At 28.2% G+C, this 23025-nt stretch overlaps 1 protein-coding gene across 1 annotated transcript in view; it reads right to left on the bottom strand.

The window, feature by feature from the left end:
- The window catches only part of LOC105846973 (caspase-7), a 79101-nt gene that overhangs the window by 36185 nt on the left and 19891 nt on the right, over positions 1 to 23025 (bottom strand). The gene's annotated exons all lie outside the window — the stretch shown is intronic.

Here is a 23025-nt window from a genome sequence, read left to right as displayed (position 1 = left end):
CAACAAGAGAACATGAGTTATTTGAGATAAGATGTCATGTTTACATATGGTTATTTTTGATATGCATTAAGAGTTATTGCTATTATCTGAAAATTATTATCTGAGAATCATAGGCAAAGTCTGGAAGTGATGTCTTCAAAATCTCTTTATTACTAGATATTTTGTAGAAAATAATGAAATTAGGCTGTCGTTAAAATTATTTTGAGAATTTTTATTATTTGCGGAGATATTGGGTCCAAAAATTCAGCCAATTTTATCAAAAATTTGTGCATGAAGTACAATTACTACTTTGAAGAGCAATTTTAGCAACATGTATTTAAGAGACACGTTCTTTTTTTATTTTTCTGCTACTACAGGTAGATTCCTACAGTAAAAATAAAAATTTAATATGGTAACACTTTTTGTTGTCTGTAAATCACCGTTCAAAACCGCTAAATTTGAAATTTGACACATACTTTGAGCATTAATATCTCATTAGGCTGTAACTTGCACATAAATTCCCTATTCATTTTTTACAAAAAAATTCATGTGGATGCAAGAGCCTGGGTCAGAGTAAGCTGCCAAAAATGGATTTTTGCAGTTAATACGCCTTGATATATTACCAATAACAATCCCGCCCTTAGATCTGCCACGAAATGTAAAATCCATGTGCTCAAGCGATAAAAAGCCTACAGAAGTCTTAAAAATTGACTTATTTTTCCACAATTTGAACTTACAAAATAACCTAGCAATGGTATAGATATGCTTAGCAACAGCTACTTTACATCGTAAGTAATTAGTACTCTAATTAAAAAAATAAGATAAAAGACATTTTTGTACCAAAACTCTACAAGAGTGCTTAATGTAATAAAAACTTAAAAAATAGGTTTAAGTAATGGAATGGCAAAAGTCTAATATCTAAAGTGACGGAGAAATAAGTTTTTAATATGACTACCAATTTGGTGTAATATTTGTGTGCAGAATGACTGTAATGATTTCTAAACAACTAATTTCCTTTGTAAAATCAATTTTATATTTGCTTTAAACAATCGTTATTGATTGCTACACAAGCAATTCCCTATCAACAATTATTTGTAATACTATCTTTAGACAATCATTAATGGTTGCTTTTGAGCAATTTGATGAGGAAACTAGATTTTGGATGAAAGAATTTTTACAGAAAATTTTTCCAGCTGAATTCTGTGAAAGTAAAAGAAAGCAATTTGGAATAAAAAGAACGACATGTTGATGTCTTCTTCTTCAATGAAAATGGTCAAATAAGAAAAAAAAATTTTTTTACTGCTATATATAGATGCAAGCAAACCCTTGTAGATGTAGTCTGTCTCGCTGATGTTCTTTTGGCAAACGTTAAAAATAATTACCTTGCATAAAAAATCTTCATGAAAAGTCAGATAATGCATCATTTTATCATGGAACTTTCTAGTCAGAAGCCTTTAATAAAGTTTGTAAAGCAAAATAAATCTTTCTTAAAAAGTATAATTAAAATAAGCCTTCACGTGATTAAAAAATCAATGGGATAGAGAGTCAGCAGGAGTGAAACATGTCATCACAAATTTTTTGATGCTGGAAACACTTTATTGACTGCAAAAGATCTTTATAAAACTCTTCATTTAAGAATTCAAAATGCTGATGTTACTGTAGTCCAAATAGATTCAAAATCCTCTATTTTAAAAGGACCCAATCTGATTTTAACAAAAATTCAGCTATAATTCTTATCATTTTTTTTCTGATCACATGTTTATTTGAAGAATTGGTTAAGGTAAAAAATGGAACTATACAAATATGACATTCCATACTTCAGTTGAAATTGCACTTTAGTTCAACTGGCCAAAATTATACTGTGGCAAAAATTTCCAAAAAACTATGTGTTAATAGAAATGTTAACTCTAACAAGTTTTGTACACAATTTAATTAAATCGGGTCATGCTAAAAGGGGGTAAGTCATGAAAATTAAAAAATAAATTAATAATGGTGTGGATGTTTTATAAAACAGGTTTTAAATATTTATAATAAAATTAAACATGTCAGAAACTTAGTTACCACAGTAACTGCAATCCATTGTAGAGCTGTTTATGCCAAATGGAGTTGAGTCACTGACTTATCCCGCATATTCAGCATAAAAATTCTTCTTATGCCGTTTATCATAGCATATATTATGCACTTATATCATCATATTAAATTCTATTCAAATTATGATAAAACAACTGTTAGAAAATGCGCATTTGACCGCAAGCCACACTAGAATTAAATAGTTTTATGCATGTTTACTAAAAAAAAAGCTGCTTTTAAGTATCACATTATGGTTGTTTCGAATCGAATCCAGGTATGTTTTAAAGCGTTTTTAAGTTTACATGCTGTTACAAAAAAAAGAATTAAAAGAATGCAAGCATTGAAAATAATTGGAAAAAACCCAGAGGATGAAAGAGAATGTCACATAAAAGAAGCATTGTCTGAAGAAACTAAACTTTTTATCAGACAGCACATTGAAAACTTTACAACTAAGGAAAGCCATTATCTTGGAAAGCCTATATGCTATCTAAATGCCACTTTAAATGTTAAAACTATGTATAGGCTGTTTAAAGAATAATACTTAGTAACAAAAGTTGGTGAAATAAAGTTTATCAACTACTTTAAAGAAAACTATAATCTTTCCTTTGGAAGGCCACATGTTGAAATATGCTGCACTTGTGAAGAACTCAATTAAAGTTAAGAAGTCCTCGTCTCAATGAGGCAGCAAACAGATATGCTCAATCTGAAATTGAGAACATAAATGCAAATTGAAAAAGTTTTATGATCGATTCCACAAAGACGCCAATGACAAGGACAATAGTCAAATTATATCATTGTGCTTTAAGTTTATGCAGAACATGCAAATCCCAAAAATACCAGTGCAAGAAACCTTCTATCTGAGGCAACTTTAGTTAATGTTTTTAGTGTTCATAACAATAAAAGTAACAAATCACACATTTTTCTTACCACCAAGGCACAGAAGGCAAGGGTCAGTGTGTTCCCTTATGTTTAACTATTCAATGAAGGTACAGAAGTAGAAGTAAGGTTGCCGAAATAAAACCCATTCATTATCTTGACTACTCTTAGCCATGACTGATTTGAAGAAATTTGAAAAGATTAAGCAATTCTACCCAATAAGAGGGCATCCTTTCTACCGCATGATAGGGATTTTAGCATAATAAAGCAAGAACTAAACAGACATGATAGGCTGTACACAGTAGACCGAGTAATTGACCTTTTAAGACAAAAATAATAAATTTGTAGTACAAAAATTTCAGTCCTCAGAAATTTTAGACTTCAAGACATGGTGGCCGCAATTTTAGAAAAAAGTTGTGCTTCCGATGAAACCAAAAGTAAGTAAGTTAAAAAGGACAAAAAGCAGTACTTTTCAATAAGCAAGTTCATGCACTGCACATATGATATAAAATTTCCATTCAAGGTTACTGGCCGACCTTTCATCAATTCTGTAATGAATCATAGCTTTTCCTTTAGACCAACTGGTTGTCCAAACTTATATTTTCCAAGTAAAGAAGCTTACCCTGAATAAAAATTGAAATAATGGCAGACAAAAAAACTACAACCCTACAGTCCAGTGGAGTTTAAAGAATTTTATGCTGAAATTTATGTGTCCAATAATAGAAGTTGTTGAAGTTGAAAATGATGACTAAAGAGATTCCTTTATTCTCAGACTAAAGAGATTTCTTTGAAGATAGTATATATTTATAAAATTAGTTCATTATAAATAGGAGTGTATGTAAATATTGATTTCTTGGTGTTTTTAGTTAAAAACATTGATTTTTAAACACATTTATCTGTCTTTTTAACAAATATACTAAGAAGGGATAAGTCAAGCAACTTTTATGATTTTTTTCCATTCAAAAGCAATGTTAATGTCATTTAACAAGTGTGATTCATGATAACTAAGGCTATAAAGAATTTTTATACAAAAAAATTACATCTTTTTGAATAAAAAAAAAGATAACACAAAGTTTTATTTAGTTTTCTTAAAACTATGTTGTTGAATTCTCCCCTTTTACCATGAGCCGACTCAATTGTAGGGAATCATTTTTCAATAATAAATCATTAGAAGAACATGTGTTATCAGAAAACCACAATTTTCAATTTGTGAAAAAATCTATGATAGACAGAGCAAGACTAACTTATATTAACAAAATAAAAATCTCCAACCTAAATTCTCCTGATTATCTTCTATTATCCCATTTTATCATTAAAGAAGGGTTTTGTAAAAGGGTTTGTAAAAACTTTACAAACATCACAAGATGGGCATTAACAAGAAAAAAAGTGTTCAGATATTCTTTAAAGCAAAAAAACATTCTTAAAACAGATATTTATATATTATATATGGAGATATGATGGTTATATATTATATATGGAGAAGAACTTGAAAAGAAAATGAATCCAAAGCAGGTTCACCATCAGCTCAGGACTAAGTTAAAGCTAAGTAAATATGTGGAAACTCAACAAGCTTGATCATTATTCTCTAGGCAAGTAAACTAATTTGTATATATACTAATAACTAAAGTTTGCATTTAAACTATATAAAATATGACTTTATTCTTTTCTAAAGACTTAAAACAAATATTTTGTAATTTCTTTCATGATTCAAGTAAATTTTTTTAGGAGTAAACAAAAAAGATCAGGAATGCTGGTAATTATTTTTGTGAAGAGTTTAATATGCAACTCAAAATAACAATGATGATTTAAACAAGGATATATGTCTGATAGCAAAGGAGTTACCTGCTGATATTTAAGTTGGTGATTGGGTTGTTGTTGAACATAATATGCAATGGCATCCTGCAATAATTTAAAATGTAGGACTTAGTAACACTATTATATTTTATTTTTGAGTATAAGGTCTCTTTTAATAAGATCTATAATTATTAATTTATTAATGACGAGATATTCATATTATCTTAATTTTTTTAATTATTTAAGGTCATTAAACTCCCGCAACAAAAAAAATTACCATAAAACAAGTTTATTTTACTAATTAAGCAAAACAAATTTTGTAAATGTACATATTGTGGAATGTCTATTTTGTTTCAATTTTTTTCTTAAAATTTTAAATAATTAAATTTACTTTTTCATTATCATTTAACATAAATTAATTTCTTTATTTTCTCAACATTTGTATAAATGAATTAAAGTATGTTTTTTTTTCATTATTTCTTAAAACTGCGGCTTTGCAAATTATGATTTTTTAATTTTAAAAAGTTATTAGCAAACAAAATATTACTTGTTACAAAGAAAAAAACTAATAAAATATTATTTTTCTTAACTATTATTTTTCGCAAAATAAAACTTATAAGTATAAACAAAGACATTGCAAGAGCTATATCACTTCAACTACAAATCCAAGCATAAGAATTGATAATAAAATTACATCCCTAAAAGAAATTGTTTTTTTTTTAATTACAAAAAAAATAAACTCTTTATAAAATGTTGTTTAAAGTTTATAATAACTTATGGTTTTTCATTTTTTTGATAAAATGAAAAAACATTTTGTTGTGAAACCATGTCATTTAAAGTTTGTAATAATTATTATTTTTTCCTTTTTTTTTTTGATCAATCATTATAACAAAACAAACAAACAAAATATAAAATATCAACACTGACGCTAATATAAAATAAAATGTGTACTATTTTGTATAAACCTTTTTTTCTTTACGTTTTTGATGGAAAAGTTAGGTAAATAAAAATAAAATTTTCTTTGTTTTTTAAAAAGTTAATACGTTTGTAAATGAATATGAAATGTAATTGTCATGCAAACTTTTTTACGTAATCGCCATGCAAACTTTATAAGTGGTTAAGTGGTTTTTATAACATTAATTACTTCTTTTATCTTACCACTTGTTTAAATATTAAAAAATGATTAAAAAAACCTGGAAAGAACTATTTCAAGTGGCTAACCAAGGAAAATTTCTCCTATATTCATCTATTGATGTCTTTTGAATGATTGATGCACCAATACACACTAATTAAAGACTATTCTCTCTCAAAAGACGACATTGACAACTCGGAAATTCAGTTTGACAAATGATAAACTTCTATAAAACTTAATTTTGTTTATATTCTTAAAAAATCGTTTTTCTTATTCCTTTTTTATTGTAAAAACATATATCTGAAATTTATATTATTGTTTTTAGAATGATATAAACACTTCAAAGTGTTTGATTGTTCTTTCTCACATTAAAAAAGCATAGAAAATAATTTTTGTTACGCACTCTGGTAGAGTTTTGTTACAAAATCGTCTTTTATCTTAATTTTTTAATTAAAGTACTAATTTTTTACAATGGAAAGTATCTGTTGCTAAGCATATCTATATCCTTGCTAGGGTATTTTATAAGTTCAAAATCTGGCAAAATAAGACTACTTCTAGGTCTTCTTAGGCTTTTTATCGCTTGAGCACATGGATTTTTTTATATTGGAAGATACATGCATAGGAAAACCAAGTAACTTGTACATTTAATGGCAGACCTAAGGCCAGATTGTTATGGGTTGTCTAAAAAAGCGCTTTAACCGCAAAAATCCATTTTTGGAAGCTTACTCAGTCACAGGCTCTTGTATGCACAGGATTTTTTTTGTAAAAAATGAATGTATACGTTAGTGGCTTTCAAAAACAATTACGGAATTTATGTGCAAGTTATGCTCTTACAAGATATTAATGCTCAAAAAACATGCAAAACTTCAAATTAAGCAGTTTTGAACAATGATTTTTAGACAACAAAAAGTGTAACCATATTGAATTTTTATTTTTACTGTAGGAATTTACCTGGAGGAGCAGAAAAATAAAAAAAAGAACGAGTCTCTCAAATTCATGATGCTAAAATTGCTCTTCAAAGTAGCAATTTCACTCCATGCACAAATATTATAAAAAAATGGGAAAAATTTTGGGACCCAATATCTCCCCAATTAATGAGAATTTCAAACAAATTTAACAGTTGCCTAATTTCATTTTTTTCAACCAACTATCTTGAAATGAAGACATTTTGAAGACATCACTTCTAGAAATTGCCTACTTTGTGATATATATTATATGTGAATATTGGTTTAATTAAAATACTTTAAACTTTTTCTTATTTTAAAACATAACAGAGACAACTAAAAGGCTAATATTTAAAAGTTAGCTTGGAGTTTACAGAGTTTCATGATATCTAGTTAATATATAAATTAATCTACTATGCGAGAATTTAATAACAGCAAATGAATATTACAAATGTTTCATATGACAGGGCTCGAATTAACATAAAAAAATCTAATCGCGATTTTTTTGTTGCTCATAACCCCTCCTCCACTCCTGCCGGAGGGGAGGGGGCATTATTTATTTTAACTTATTTATAATAACATATATAATAAGACTCATTTTTGCATAAGATGTCATAATATTTACGTTCAGCGGTTGTAAAGTAACTTTAGTTATAATTTACATTAATACTATTATTATATTGCATTAAATCTAACAGCTACATTCTGGAAAATCAATGAACTTGATATAATCTTCTTTTAATTAATTATTTCATTTTCTATTTTATTTACATATTTTAAACTGTTTAAAACAACTAGAATATTTAATTTTCTATAAATTTTTAATATTAAAAAAAATTATTAAAAACTCTAACAAAGCAATCTATAAATTTGAAACAGTTATAAAAAACTATTAAAAATGACAAAAACATTGTCGTGATAAAATGTTAAAACTTAACATTTTCACGAAAACCTGCACAATCACAAACAAGAATAATTAAATTCTTATTACGTAAGTTTTCTTATCTAAGTAACCTTATCAAATTCCCATGATATTTCTATCTATTGCTTTTTCATTCAATGTATTTTTTAATAAAAGTTAGCGTTCACTTTTTTCATTCAATAAAATAAAGTGAAAGAAAAAAATGTGTTTAAATAATAGAATCTTTTATGATCTAATACTTTTATTGATTGCTAATAGAAAAAGTATTAGATCGTTATCATAAATATTTTGATCGTTTTGTAATCATTTCACTAGTTTAATGCTTAGAATTTTTCAGGATTTTTACTAACAAAAAATTATTTTTACTAAGCAAAAAATCATACACCATTACAAGTTATTATTTAATATTTTAATTTTAAGGAGTTACAATGCGCTAAAATAAAATTAAAAGTTGTCACAATTTTCTTCCTCGCTTTCACTTTCTTCCAAATCCGATATTGTAACTGTCGCTAGATCAATGTCTGTTTTTCCTAACTTTTTTTTTCTTTTTTCCGGATAACGATGAAAATTTGCTGACAATCGTCTAACTTTATCATTATACCATTCGTCCATAGCAGTATCAGGTTCAAATTTGTCAATCTCAGGACCTTCTTCACTTATCCGAAGTAGAGATTCTAAGAGATCTCCTCTAAGACAACTTCTCCAGTCATTTTTTACGCAATTCATGCATGAAAACATTCGTTCTACTTTCGCATTTGTAGGGACAAATTAAAAATAGTTCAAAAATATCAAGAATATTTTGGCATTCTTTGACCAAATTTGATTTGGAAAAAACAATTTCCCAAATTTTCAAATAATACCCATTTTGATTCTTACTTATGATGGGAAACATGTATGCTTTTAAAATGATCCACTCATGAAGTATATTATTCAAATCACATCCTACACCAATTAAAAATTCAGAAAATGTTCAACAACTTCACCGATAGCTTTATCGCCAAAAGTTCCATCATTCACATTTAACGGCCAGTTATAAACGTCAAGTAAAGCTACCAAATGTATAAACAATGGTGATTTTTGGAGAGATTGAAAAGGCCTTCCATACATATGGTAATATTTGCAATAATTAGCTTGTACTCTTGATTCGAATAGGTGCTTAATCGTTTGTTTTTTATAAATTTTTCCTTCCTTAAACAACCGGTCTTTTTCCTGCATTTGAACATTTTTGCTAATTGATTTTCTAAATCTTTTATTTTTCTTTCTTCTACTTTATGTTCCGCTTTAAAAAAAAAATTATCGTTACAGAAGTCACTGCAGTTTTATACTGTAAAAGGACACTAAATATTCGCGAATAGAGTATCAATTTTCTAAAATAAAAAAAGAAATATCGCGAAAAAACAAATTTTAAGAAAAAACTTATTGCGAAGGTGCGAAAAGTAATCGCGATACGCTTAATTCGAGCCCTGTATGATATATTTACTACTATTAAAAATTCTTAAATACTATGTATTATAAAATTTTTTATAAGCATATCGCTTAAAAGCATAATTAGTCTAACATTTTGTTAAAAAATAAGCATTAAAAAAAAACATACAGTTGAGACTCTAAATTTGAAGCATAAGCTCAATTTCCTATCAAATAGGACTCTCAAAGATAGTTATTTCATGCACAAAACCATATACTAATTTCATGCATAAAAACCATATACTTATTCCATGCTTAAAAATCATATACTTATTTCATAAAAAAAAATCCTTTTAATAAAGTAACTGTTTGGTTGCTCTCCTAGCTGAAACGAGAAAGAGAAACCAAAACCTGTTACCATTTATAAGGCATTTATTTAAGCATTATTATTGCATATTTCATCAAAAATTTAAGTCTAAAAATTCCTTTTTCATAAGCATGTCAGGACCATTATTTAAATATTGCTTATATAAAAAAAGAAGATATAGTATCTAAAATATAAGCTTTTTAAATGTGGAAACAGATCAAATACTATGACAATATATACATAAATTATGAACACAACATGCTGTTATATAATACTGCTGAATGAACTGTTGTTATATAATACCCTATAGTTTATGTCTAAAATAATGACATTGCATTTAGTGAGCAAGCAATGAAGACAAAGGGCTTTTCTCAAAAATATGAGTACACATTGAGACAAGAAAATCACATATTTTCTTTTTGAACTTGTCAATTTGAACATCAGTAATCTTTCTCTAACTCTTGAGTTGCTGTAAATAATACTTCATTAAAAAACTAGCATCAATCTTGCTGGTTGAAAGCCGGTTTGCGCAATTAAACAAATCTATTTTTAACTAAGACATTGTAGTTTTGTCATTTAAAAGAAACATCTAATCCAACGAACTTCGCATAAAAGTTGTGTAGTAGTTCTTCAAGTGTCACCACCAGAAAAAGAGTCATTGGTTTATCAGTTTGAAAAGAAACTCGAAGAAAAAAAATAGCAAAATTGAAAATAACATTTTGAGATTTTTTCTCAAAATTTTAAAAATAATATAAAAAGAATATCTCAGAATATTTCTATACTTTTGTAATAAAATAAAATATATGACATAAAAAGCAATAAAATTGTATCTGGATCAAATATTACCTACCAAGGAATGTATTGCCACTAATTTTTTCAAAAAACTTCAACTTTAAAGGAACTAAAACTTTATTTGTTCGAGACTTAAATGTTAAAAATTGGTGTTTTGCCCTGATTTACCAAGTCCAGGTTGCTTATGCTTTGGTAAAGACTTCCAGGACTCAACAACTAAGACTACTTTGGACCAAACCTCTATTGCTTTCTTGGCAAAACTTTGATTTTCAGCCTGTCGAGTGCCACAAAATATGTAAGGAAAATCTGAACTTGTTGCCTCAGCTATTCCTTCATAATCACTTCCTCTTGATGGACCTTAATGAAATATTTGGTACATTGAAGACATTAACTTCTTTAAGTTCTAATCTGTAGTTTTAGCACCAGTTTGTAAGGATCCATTGATAGTATGTAAACCAATATGAATGAGTGTACTTAACTCATTGTTATGACATTCTTTGTTGAGCATTTCCAAAAACAGATTATTTACATTAGGGCCATTCATAGAAACCTGAAGCATTTTCTTAGCATTTAAACCAGTCATGCAGGATTTAAACATATTTAGAATATCTGGGGCTGCAGCTTTTCCCATGAACTCTGAAGTATAATATCTTGTACAAACAGTATTCCTCTCCAATTCCTCAATCCAATAGTGCACGTGTAAGTCCATTGAACTTTTTTTTACAACTTTATTGTAAAACTCATCAAAAAGACATACAAAGTTATCCAGCAGGTTAAGATCTTTTGTCAAAAAATTTTTTAAATAAGGGGCAAGACCATGAGTTACAATACAGCCAGATTTTGTTCAACTACATGAAAAGCCACTGGCAATTTTGCTGTCTGGAAACATCAAAGCAAATTGTTTAAACTTATTCTCACTTGATCTAAAAGAGTATTTGCTTTGAGCAATATTTAAACACCAAATTAATTCTGCTTTCAAAACTGCTTCCATCTGAAGCATATCTGAAATGATACATTGCTTTGATGAGGTAGGCTTCTGTGGTATTGATTGCAAAGTTTCTTTGAACAAAACAACATAACCCTCTTTAGGCAATCGCTATATGTGCTTTGCTCCTCTTGCATGTACATCAAGAGCCTTTATACCCATGCCTGCTAATGAGAATGACTTAAAACAAACTTTGCATCTTGTTAGGCTGGGATTTTTATCTTTCTGAAATACAGAAGTGTAACTATCATTATTTAACCAAATATTTCAAAAACTACTTTTATATTTAGGCATCTAAAGGTTATTAGTGAAAAACATACAACGACTTTTTTATTTAGTATATATATATATATATATATATATATATATATATATATATATATATATATATATATATATATATATATATATATATATATATATATAAAGCTTTAATTAAAAAAGAGTCAATAAAAACTCATCCCTTATAGCATGGTGTTCAGTTGTAAAGAAAACAAAATAACATTATTTAAAGAAAGTGAAAGTTGAATACAAAAAGCCAAAAAAACCATTAAAAAACATACTCTAATACTCGGAGGGCTGATATATGAAATACATTAGGGTGGCCCTTTTTTTTAAACTTTCAAATTGTTTAGCTCCCAACCCCATTTCTTGTTCCAATCATGAAAATGATGATCTATACAAAATTTTAGCATTATCAGACAACTGTAAGTCAACCCTCATCGTCCATGAAGTTTCGAAATTTTTGCCCTGAGAGTCATTTTTGAGGTGAAAAGTTTGAAAACTGTTTTCAAAACTGTTTGTGCTGCTCATGTAAAGTGACTTTTAGATTGTCTTCTTTTTAGACAGTAAAATGGCATCAAGTTCGTCTGGGAGTTCATCATAGAAGTTAAGAAAAGATTTTCATGTCTATCTTGTTGGCTACATTTCAAATCAAATCGTCGGAGCCAAATTGCCTTCGAACCGCATGTTTTACGCGTTTTTTTCTACAATGTAAGAGTTGTAAAGCTTACAAAAAAGGAAAGTGCAATACTGGTAAATCAAGAAGTTTCCATTTTTTGGCAAAAAGCACGAATTCCTAAAAGAACTGACCACTGTGTTGAGAAGTTACTGAAACTGTATGATGAATGGAAAGGCTTACAAAAGAATTTGACGAGAGGTGCAGGCAAAGACAAAGAAAAAAGAGATATCTTTGTAGACAGTATGAATGATCTGTTTGACATAGCTCATTCAGAAGCTTTGGGACAGATGAAAAATGAAGAGGATAAGAACTTAATAATATAAACTTTTCAAGGCAAGGAGCATTTGATGGGAGGCCCTGAAATCCAAACATCTTCAGGTGAAGAGCAAGCTATGGCTCCTTATCAAGCAGCGGAGAAGTGGGGTTTAACCGACAAAATTCAGGCAATGTGTTGTGATATGACAGCAAGTAACACAGATCGAGTAAATGGTGCTGTACAAACCTAGAAAAACTGTTCAATCATGACCTATTGTACCTCCCTTGCCATCACCACATTTTTGAGTTAGTTATGAGGAGCTGTTTCGAGTCACTGATGGGTGCAACTTCTTCTCCGGACATGGCGCTTTTCAAAAGATTTAGAGAAGCCTGGACAAAACTCAACAAGAACGTTTATATAACTGGTAGTAATGAAGTGCCTGATGATGTCCGCTCTACCATTCTTGGATATGTTGAACACTACCTTTCTACACAAAAACAGCAGAGAGATGATTACCAAGGATTGTTGGAGGTAACAATGATCTTTCTTAGTGGCATTCCGAAGAACGGAATATTGTTTCATATACCAGGAGCTGTAAGTCATGCTAGATGGATGACAAAGGCAATTTATGCATTCAAGATATACCTGTTTCAAAATCAATTTCAGTTATCACATACGGAGAAGAACTCTTTAAGAAGAATATGTATGTTCCTTGCTCGAGTGTACAGTCAAGCCTGGTTTCTATCATCAGAAGCAATTACAGCACCATATCATGATTTCTTATTCATGTGCCAATTGATTAATTATCAAGACATAGATCCACAAGTCAGTAAGGCTGCTGCAAATAAATTTTCCAACCACCTCTGGTACTTAGTTCCCGAAATTGTTGCTCTTGCCTTATTTGATGACAATGTTCCACCAACAGTTGAGACAAATATGGCTTAAGTTTTGCTCGACAAAGATGAAGAAGCGGAGAAAGAAAAAAATCAAGTCAAGAAATACATTCTTCCCAAAAAAGACTTTTCTTCCTTTCCAATCATCGAGTTTCCATCTCTCTTAACTCCTGGTATAAAAACATTCTTCAACAGATTTTCTCTCAGCACCAATTTTCTGAACAAAGACCCTTCAGTATGGAAGGATGATCCTGGTTACAAAAGTGGAATTGAAAAACTTAAGAAAATAGTGGTTGTGAATGATGTTGCGGAAAGAGGAGTCAAACTCATTCAGGATTATAATAACATTCTCACCAAAGACGAAACTGAGAAACAATTTGTTTTACAGATTGTTGCCGGAGACCGTAAAAAGTACCTAACTGCTACTAAATCCTGTCTTATGAAACAGTAATGTTCAAGGTTCATTGGTTCACATTATGTTTTGATTCTATGGACGTTATTGTTGTAAATTAAAATGCTTTTGCCTTATAGCTTTTTGGTGAAGTAAATAAGAACATGGTCGATATAGACAAGAGTATGTTGCTTTTGAACGGAATTAATCATTATGCATATTATGTTCCAACTTAAAGGCGTTTGAGGGTCGCCTTGCAGTTGTCTGATTGAGCTGAAATTTTGCACAGTTCCTTATTTGGTTGATTGGAACAGGATCAGGGTTTGGGAGGTGCAACATTTTCACTTTTGAAAATTTCAGTACAGCTAAGGGCTGCCCTAATATACATATATATATATATATATATATATATATATATATATATATATATATATATATATATATATATATATATATATATATATATATATATATATATATATATATATATATATATATATATATATATATATATATATATATATATATATATATATATATATATATATATATAACAAAAGTATAGGATTTTAACTCATCAAAGAAATAACTATATACTTCTCTATAGATAAGTATAATCCATTTGCTTTAATAAAATTTCCTAGATGATAAAAAAAAAAAAGAAAGTAAGGAGAAATTAAGGAGAGCAGTCAAAATTTAACTTTTTTTAAGGTTATTTAAGGACTTATAGGAGTTTTTTTTTTTTTAAGGATATTGAAGGTTTTTAAGGAGTGAGAACCCTGTTGTTATACAGATAATTAATTTGGTGAAGCATATATAACAGAGAACAAATTCTTTGCATGTTCACAATAACTTGCAGTAACAACATTTTTATTTATAATAACATTTGCTGTTTACTCATGAGCAGCTATCTTGACTAGTAATGGCCGCTAAGTATGCATCAGATATGATCTACAGACATTTTTATTGTACAAATAAGATGTTGAATGGATGTAAAGTAGTATGCTTTAAATGTCTTGTATCCAAAAAAAGTAAAAGTAATGTGGTAAAGAAATTACATGTGCCGCAAAAGCTCGCATTAGCAACCTTATACGACATTTATCTAGATAACACGCGGAGCTCGTCATTATGTTAGAAAAAGAAAAATTTGAAAAACAATTAGAAGAAAAGAATAAGAAGCAAAAACATACAGCCATCAAAGGCAGCACTTCACAGCAATCCATATTAAAGTGTTTTGTACCACAGCAAATTAATTTGCATATAGCAAAAAATGAGTTTTTAGAAGCCTTAAACCAGCTGGTTTTGATTGAAGGCCTATCATTCCAGGTTTAAATTATTTTTTTGTTAATATTTATTAATTAATTTCAAAAAAAATCTAAAAAATTATGTTTTTTGCCATTTTTAATAAAAATTTATTATTCTAAAAACAATTTCTATAGGTGTTTGATAAGGAACCTATTTAAAAGCTTTGTGGAAAAGTTGCATCTCATTTTGGATTTAAAATGAATAGAGATAATATGAGAATTCAAATTAGTGATCTTTCCAAAAAGCATTGCAAACAAATCAAAAGCAAATTATCGGAAATGCTAATTTATTTAAAAGTCGATTCTACATCAAGGCATATGTGTCACTCCCTCGGTATAAATGTGCAATACTCAAACAATAATGAAATTGTTGTGATCAATGTTAGCACTATCAATACAAAGGGAAAACAAACGGCTGAATACACTAAAAAAATTATAGAGAAGTGTTTAGATAAGTTTGGAATCAATAAAATTAATATTTTAGGCCTCAGAGTTGACAACGCAGCAGTAACATATTTTGAAATTCATCTATAATTTTTTTAAATGAAGAAACTTTTAAATAAAATTGGCATTAAAATAAATATTTTCAATAAAAAAATTTAAAAAATAAACTTTTTTGATAAAACCGTATATTCACTAAATTTCAGTTAACTATTGAAATCATAATTAATATATATAGGTGAATAAAAAGTTGGTGCGCAACTTTTGCATCAGCGCCATTGGGGAAATCGAAGATGACGAAGGCGATCTTTCAGTTGAAACTGATGAGTTTGACAAAGATGGTCAAAATAAAGCAGGCAATGCGGCACGACAATATAACGTTCATACTACCAGTTGCCAGCAGTATGAACGTTATACATTTTTAAAGATGTCCTGTCCACACTTTACAGCTAGCCGTGAATGATGCATTGAAGATGCCCACAATAAAAAAATTCCTCAGCCATGCAAGAAAATTTGTCAAAACTGCAAGAAATTCTAAGTGGATTGACTTCTTTAGAGACCAAGCTCCACATCTCGTTCCAATACTAGATCAGGCTACCTGTTGGTCTAGCCAGTTCAATATGATCGATAGGCTAATTCAGGTAAGTTATAATTTATAACTTCTAAGTTTTAATTAGAGTGTATAAACCGGTTTTCCAACGGGTATAGTATAAATCCAATCAGTTCAATGTTAATGACATTTACATTATTTAATAACTTGTAAAATTTGGTTTATGTAAATATGTCTTTAATAATCCTCTTAACTTAACTAGTTGATAATGTAATACATATATTTAATGAATTCTTCTGTTCTTTTAGATTTGACCAGTAATTTAAAACCTGAATATGCAAAAAGAAGCTCCTTAAGAATTTAATGTGCAACCATATTTTTGGGGGATGTGGGAAGAATTGAGAAATGTATTGCATATGGCGCGCAATCTAACTATCCATCTTCAGCGTGAAAATATTACCGCAGGGGAATTCCTTTTTGATTGGAATTCAATCAAGTGTGAACTAGATGGGAAAGAGTGATTTAGCCAGAGATTTCCAATTAGAAATGAATAACAGAGAAAGCGCACTACGCAAAAATTTGTTGTTTCTTGCAGCAGTTTACATGGATATTAGGTATGGCTGTATGCTAACAGCGACTGAAGATAAGGTTGTTTTTTTTAATAAAATTGCATTTATATATATAGTTATGAAAATTTACCTTTAAAAAATACATATTCAAAAACTTATTAATATTTCTATAGATAACTGCAGCTGATGGACTTTGGAAAATTAATTACAAACTGATTCAACTGGCTAATAAAAACAAGAATAATGAACTCAACAAAATTAAAAATGCAGTAGCGCGCAACTCTTTTTCAGTTCATGTTGCCGACTCTAGTTCAGAAATGGAAGAGGATGCTTCACTAGTCGCAAACTGACGACCAAATTTATTTATGCTGTTTGAACAGGAGATTGAAAAGAATTGTTCAAAAGAACAAATGCAGGTTCAACTAGACATAATTGAAATGGAGTTTGGACATGCTCTAAAAACAATTCCGGAAATTCGATCAATGTTTAAAGATTGCTCCTCCAACTTAGACGAATTTTTAAAACTTAACCCTTTAAAAGCAATTAAACAGTTCCCTGAGGTTTTACAGGATGCTTGCTGAGTCACTTTGTTGCTACACATATCCCAAGTCAGTGTTGGGTGACTGTTTTCAGTTTTAAAGCACATGACACCAGATCATTGTAGTCAATTTACATCTGAGTTAATTGACGATATGCTATTTTTACGAACAAATGAGTTTTTTATTTGAATATTTTTTGACAATGTAGATATTGTAATATTTTGTTCTTGTAACTTTATAATTTAGAGTGTAATTAATGTAAATAAACATTTAAATCTTTTTATAATTTTATGATCATATGTTTTCAAATAAACGGAAAAATTTAGAAATCTGTGAATTCTACAATACAAAATAAATAACATTTTTCTTGATTCTGGGAGTCCCAAAAAATCGATGGAACATCACATCCCTGATATATATATATATATATATATATATATATATATATATATATATATATATATATATATATATATATATATATATATATATATATATATATATATATATATATATATATATATAGGATACTAAATATATACCTATACTAAATATATACTGAGATATATATATTAGATATAAGATAATATAAAGTTTTAGCATATATGCTTAAACGATTTTCAAATATTTAGGCATATATATGTCTATTATAAAACTTTATACTGATTTTGATTAGCAACTTTGCTTATCTTTTCCCAGAAAACAGCTTCACAAGAACACCCTAAATTAGAAAAAATGTCACATTTAGGTAAAACTGTTATTATTTTAAAAACTAATTATTACGTTAGAATAAAATAGGTAACTTCCAGAAATACTTCATGCTTGAAACTTTTGAAAATTCATACTATTTGCAAATAAAAATGCTTCAAAAATAAAAGCATAAACACATAGTGAAATAAAATGTCATAACTTAGGTACAAACTTTGTTGCTCATTAAGTTATTTTCTAGTTTATTTATATATTTTTAAAGAAAAGGTCACCATGCCTGTATTGCAAACTCTAAATGTATAAAAATTATTGTGGTGATTGGATACTGGGAACAATAATATAACTTAAATTTGAATCACTTTGTCTTAAATGGAATTTTGATCAAAAAAATGAATTATTTCTATTTGCAATTTCTTAGACTAGATCAAAATGAATTGACAGATTTTTTATATTTTAATAGTAAAAAGGTATTATTATTTATAGCTTATTATTCCCCAATTAAACACAAACAAATAACTTCAATTTGACACAACTTTTAAACAACAAATATTTAGGGATGAAACTTGAACTCTGTTGATAAAATGTGATTTTTTTAAATATAAAACTTAAAAAAATACCAAAAGACTTGCATAGTCATTGTGTTAGAGGTTTGACTCTTTTTGTTTTGATTTTAAGTTACATTTAAAAAAAAATTAATACAAATTTATATTGAGTGTTTATTTAGTTAATAATTTTGATTTAAAATTGTACTTTTTAGAAACTACTTTTTCACATTTGTATCATTGATTCAGAATAAACCATATTCTACTTTCACAAAAAATAATATATACATAATCAGATAATATTACCTTACCTGCACCCTTATTATACGATGACCTCTTTAGATGCCTTATAACAATCTAAGATACTTAAACAAAGATTTGCAGATTAAAAGTGAAGAAACTCATCTATGACTAGTGACAGGTTTTAAATAAATCTGAATAAAAATAAACCAGAGACAGAGATCGGATTCTTTGTTAATATAGAAAATTTTTTAGACTTAAATTCAGGTAAAATAATGACTGAGACAGAAAAAAGATCAAACCTTATGGTTTATATAAAACTATTGACTTTTTTCCATTTCTATTCAACAACTTCCATAAACTTTTTTCTGTTGTACTTTTTTTTCTTCTGAGACTTTTTTGTTATAAATATTAAAATAAACTATGTTTGTTAGTTTTATAGCAGGGCATAGGAAAGTCAGAAACAGCCTGTAATTCTGTAAATAAGTTTTAAATTGTCTTAAATTTTTGCCACATAATTTAAAAAACTCATTATTTTTTACAAAAATTACGTTTTTTTATGTTTTAACAAAATGTAAAAAAATTCAATTGCTATTTAGCTAAACAATGTACATAAACTTTTCTTTTCACTTTTGTAAACTTAACTTTTATAAACTGAATAACCTGGCAGATGCAATGTTTACTACAAGACCTGACAGATGCAATGTTTACTACAAGTACAGTGCAGTGTATATTTATAACCTTGACAAAAGTTCAAGATTTCGCATATAAATAAGTGATCATTTCTAAATTATTGAAATGCTTAGTATTTTATTTAATCATTTTATTGTTCATTTAGTAAATGAATTTTTTACTTTGCAAAGGAAAGTTTACTTTTTTTAATAAAGGTATATTTGTAGCAATCATAAGAAAAAATTAATTAAACCTTAGCATTTATAATTAAGTTTAGATTACATAATTTTGAAACTTTGACCCCTTCTAAAGATTTTTGGAAATCTTTTAAATGATTATTTTTTATTAGCTTTTTAAGTTTACTTTTATTTTTATTTTTTCTTTAAGAAAAATTTCTCTAAAAATTTATAGTGCTGTATTTTTACTTTTCTCTTTAGTTTGAAAAGCTTAGTTCTTCGCATTTAAACACTTATGTTGAAATATGCAAACAGTGGTCAAGTTATCTAAAAATATTATTTTGAGTGGCAAAACAAGGCATGCTACCACACGTGCTTCCTATAACAGACTAATATATCAGGCTTAACAGTTATACAATTATTATAATACTAACAAAGTATAACAATAATAACAAATATTAACAATTTAAATGTTTGAAGTTAAAACATTTAAATTGTTAATATATATACATAAGCATTTTCATTGTTAAAACATATATTAACAATTATACAAATATAATATATATATATATATATATATATATATATATATATATATATATATATGTATATATATATGCATATATATATATATATATATATATATATATATGTATATATATATATATACTTATATAAATATATATATATATATATATATATATATATATATATATATATATATATATATTAAGAATTTAAATGTTTGAAGTTAAAACATTTAAATTGTTTATATATATAATAATTGTTGATATATATACATTATCATTTAAATTGTTAAAACATCTAAACCACCGTGATCAAATTGTAAAGACAGGCTTGCCACTATAATTTTTAAAGTTTTTCCCTAAGTTTTCCCTGAGTATTCCCTGATTAAAGAACATTTTTCCCTGAGTTGAACTTTTTAAGTTCACTAAGTTTTTCCTGACTTTCTGGTTCATCAACGAGATTATTTTTTCCTTGTTTAAACACAATCTTTATATTTGGCAAACTTTTACAACAACACCTACATCTTGCAAACTTATTATTATGTGTATTAGCAAGATATTTTTGAAAAAAATATTATTGTACAAAATTTCAAAAAAAAAATTTTCCCTTAGTTTTATAAAAATTTTAAAAATATTTGAGTTTTCCAAGTTTTCCCTGGGGTTCATGCCATTTGCAGGTATTCCAGGTTGAGTGGCAACCCTGAAAGAAAATATATTAAAAGTGTGGTCAGTTACAGCGTACTATTGCACGCCATTCCTGTCCAAACCTGATGTAGATGTTACTTAATTGTAAATATAAATATATATATATATATATATATATATATATATATATATATATATATATATATATATATATATATATATATATATATATATATATATATATATATATATATATATATATATGGCCAATTCCATAGTTCAGCGACGCATCATGCGGAGAGATTTTTTTTAATAGAAATTTTTCTATGACTCAAAAATAATTTTTTATTACTCAAAATCAATCTTGAATTAAAGTTTTATAATATAAACTAAACACAATTGTATTAACATAACACTGCTACATAGCAAAAATTAAAACATGAGTTCAGTGACGCAACGCGAAAAAAAGTGTTATTTTATCAGCATACTTTTAAATGGAGTTTTCGCTGAAATTTTAATTCTTGCTTGACTTAATAGATTTTTTTGTTGTAATTTATTCATTTGGCAATAAGGTAGTCATAAAAAAAGCCACAAACAATAAAGTTTTCATATAGTTTTATTTTACAGAAAAAAAACTATTAGTTCAGTGACGCAACGTTCAGTGAGGAAACAAAAAGACGAAATTAAAATCATTTTAAAAAGTTTTGTTATTTTGTAATAAATTTTAATTATACTCACGTGAAAATAGCATCAGCACAACGTTATCTTTCTGAACATAAAAATAATGTGATTTTGATATACCATTGATTTTTCTTGAATAACTTAAAATTGAACTGAATCCAAGTTCATTTTTTTGTTGTCTTGTATCATTTTCTGACATGTGAATTACAGATATTTGCAAATCTTGTAATGCTAACGCAAAATCTGCTGCTGACCTGATTTCGTAATGACTAGTTTTAACTCTCAGGGCTGCGATTCGCTTAACAGTAGCTCCTATTCCGTCAACCACTCCTTTCCCGTGCATCGCTGCAAAGAAATGCCAGAAGAATTTTCTATGAAAATGTTTTTCAAACACAACCATTGCAGCCATAATGCTTTTGTTTTTGAACTGAGAAGTGGCATTATCGCTGAACATGTGTACTTCTTTGACTTGATCAGGAATAAAGTGAAGGATTTTGTCAATGTACGGTATAACGGAAAACTTAGTATGATCAGTTGAATCTCAAACTATGGCAAATGTTTTTAACTCAATATTCCAGACTGCTAGGGTCATGATAAAAACTTGATTTTGACCAAAATGAGCCGCTTGTGGCTCATTTTGATAGAAACACCTACCGTTTTCAGCCCAGTCAACTTGGATTACCGCAATTTCAGAATTAACACTCATCGAAACCTCCTTCAGTTTATTAAAAATTGATTGGTTTTTCTTAAAAAATGCATGTTTAACGAACTTATCACGCATCGCTGATATGTGTTGGATGAGTTCTGTTACAGTAGACTTTTTTGAAATTTTTTCAATGTTTGCATATGTTTTAGTTTCAGGCTTTCTCCACTCGTCCCAGGATACTTCGAAACCAAATGTATTAACAGTTTGCAAGTGTTTATTGAACTGTTTCATACCTTTGCATGCAACGCATTTGTCATAGGCGCAATTGTATGTGTACGGCTCACAAACAAAGTTATTTATCATTTCAGATCCAACTTTGATTGAAGGGGCTTGAACTGATTTTGTTAATGCAATTAAGGCAAATCGCATATTTTTATGCAAACTACAAACACAAACATTATGCGGAAATTTTGTAACTGATTTTACATTGCGTGGACGAAGGTCGCAAAATTTGCTGAGTCCAATTTTTATGTGCAGATGCTTTTCCTTGAATAACTCGAAAGCTTCTTTTAGCGTATAATATAAATGACGTATCTGAATATTGTTTGCTTTTCCGTCAGATAATTGAATTCGAGTGACATCTTTTTTAATTGGTGATATTTGGGAAACTTCATCTTCATTACAAAAGTTTACAACTGCTAAAACATCACTTTCAGAAAGACCATACAGCTTTGAACATGCTGGAGGTAGACCCGAATTATCTGTACAAGCAGAGCTATTTGAAAGAATAGAAAGAATTTTAGATTGTTTCTCCTTTGAAGTTGGTAGTGCTTTTAAAACTTTTTTCAATGCTTTTCCTCTTTGTTGAACGTTTTTAAAAGATAAGCTTGGTCTTTGATATTGATTTAAAAGTTTTCTTTTTAAAGCGCAACTTTTTAAAACTCTTAATTTTACTTTAGCAGCATAAGCTGCTTTTTTATTAGGATCGGCGTTCAATTTTTCTCGATACCTCTTAGATC

The sequence above is a fragment of the Hydra vulgaris genome, chromosome 02, assembly GCF_038396675.1.
Source record: "Hydra vulgaris chromosome 02, alternate assembly HydraT2T_AEP".
NCBI classification, from domain to species: domain Eukaryota; kingdom Metazoa; phylum Cnidaria; class Hydrozoa; order Anthoathecata; family Hydridae; genus Hydra; species Hydra vulgaris.
This window is presented reverse-complemented; position numbering and strand designations above follow the sequence as displayed.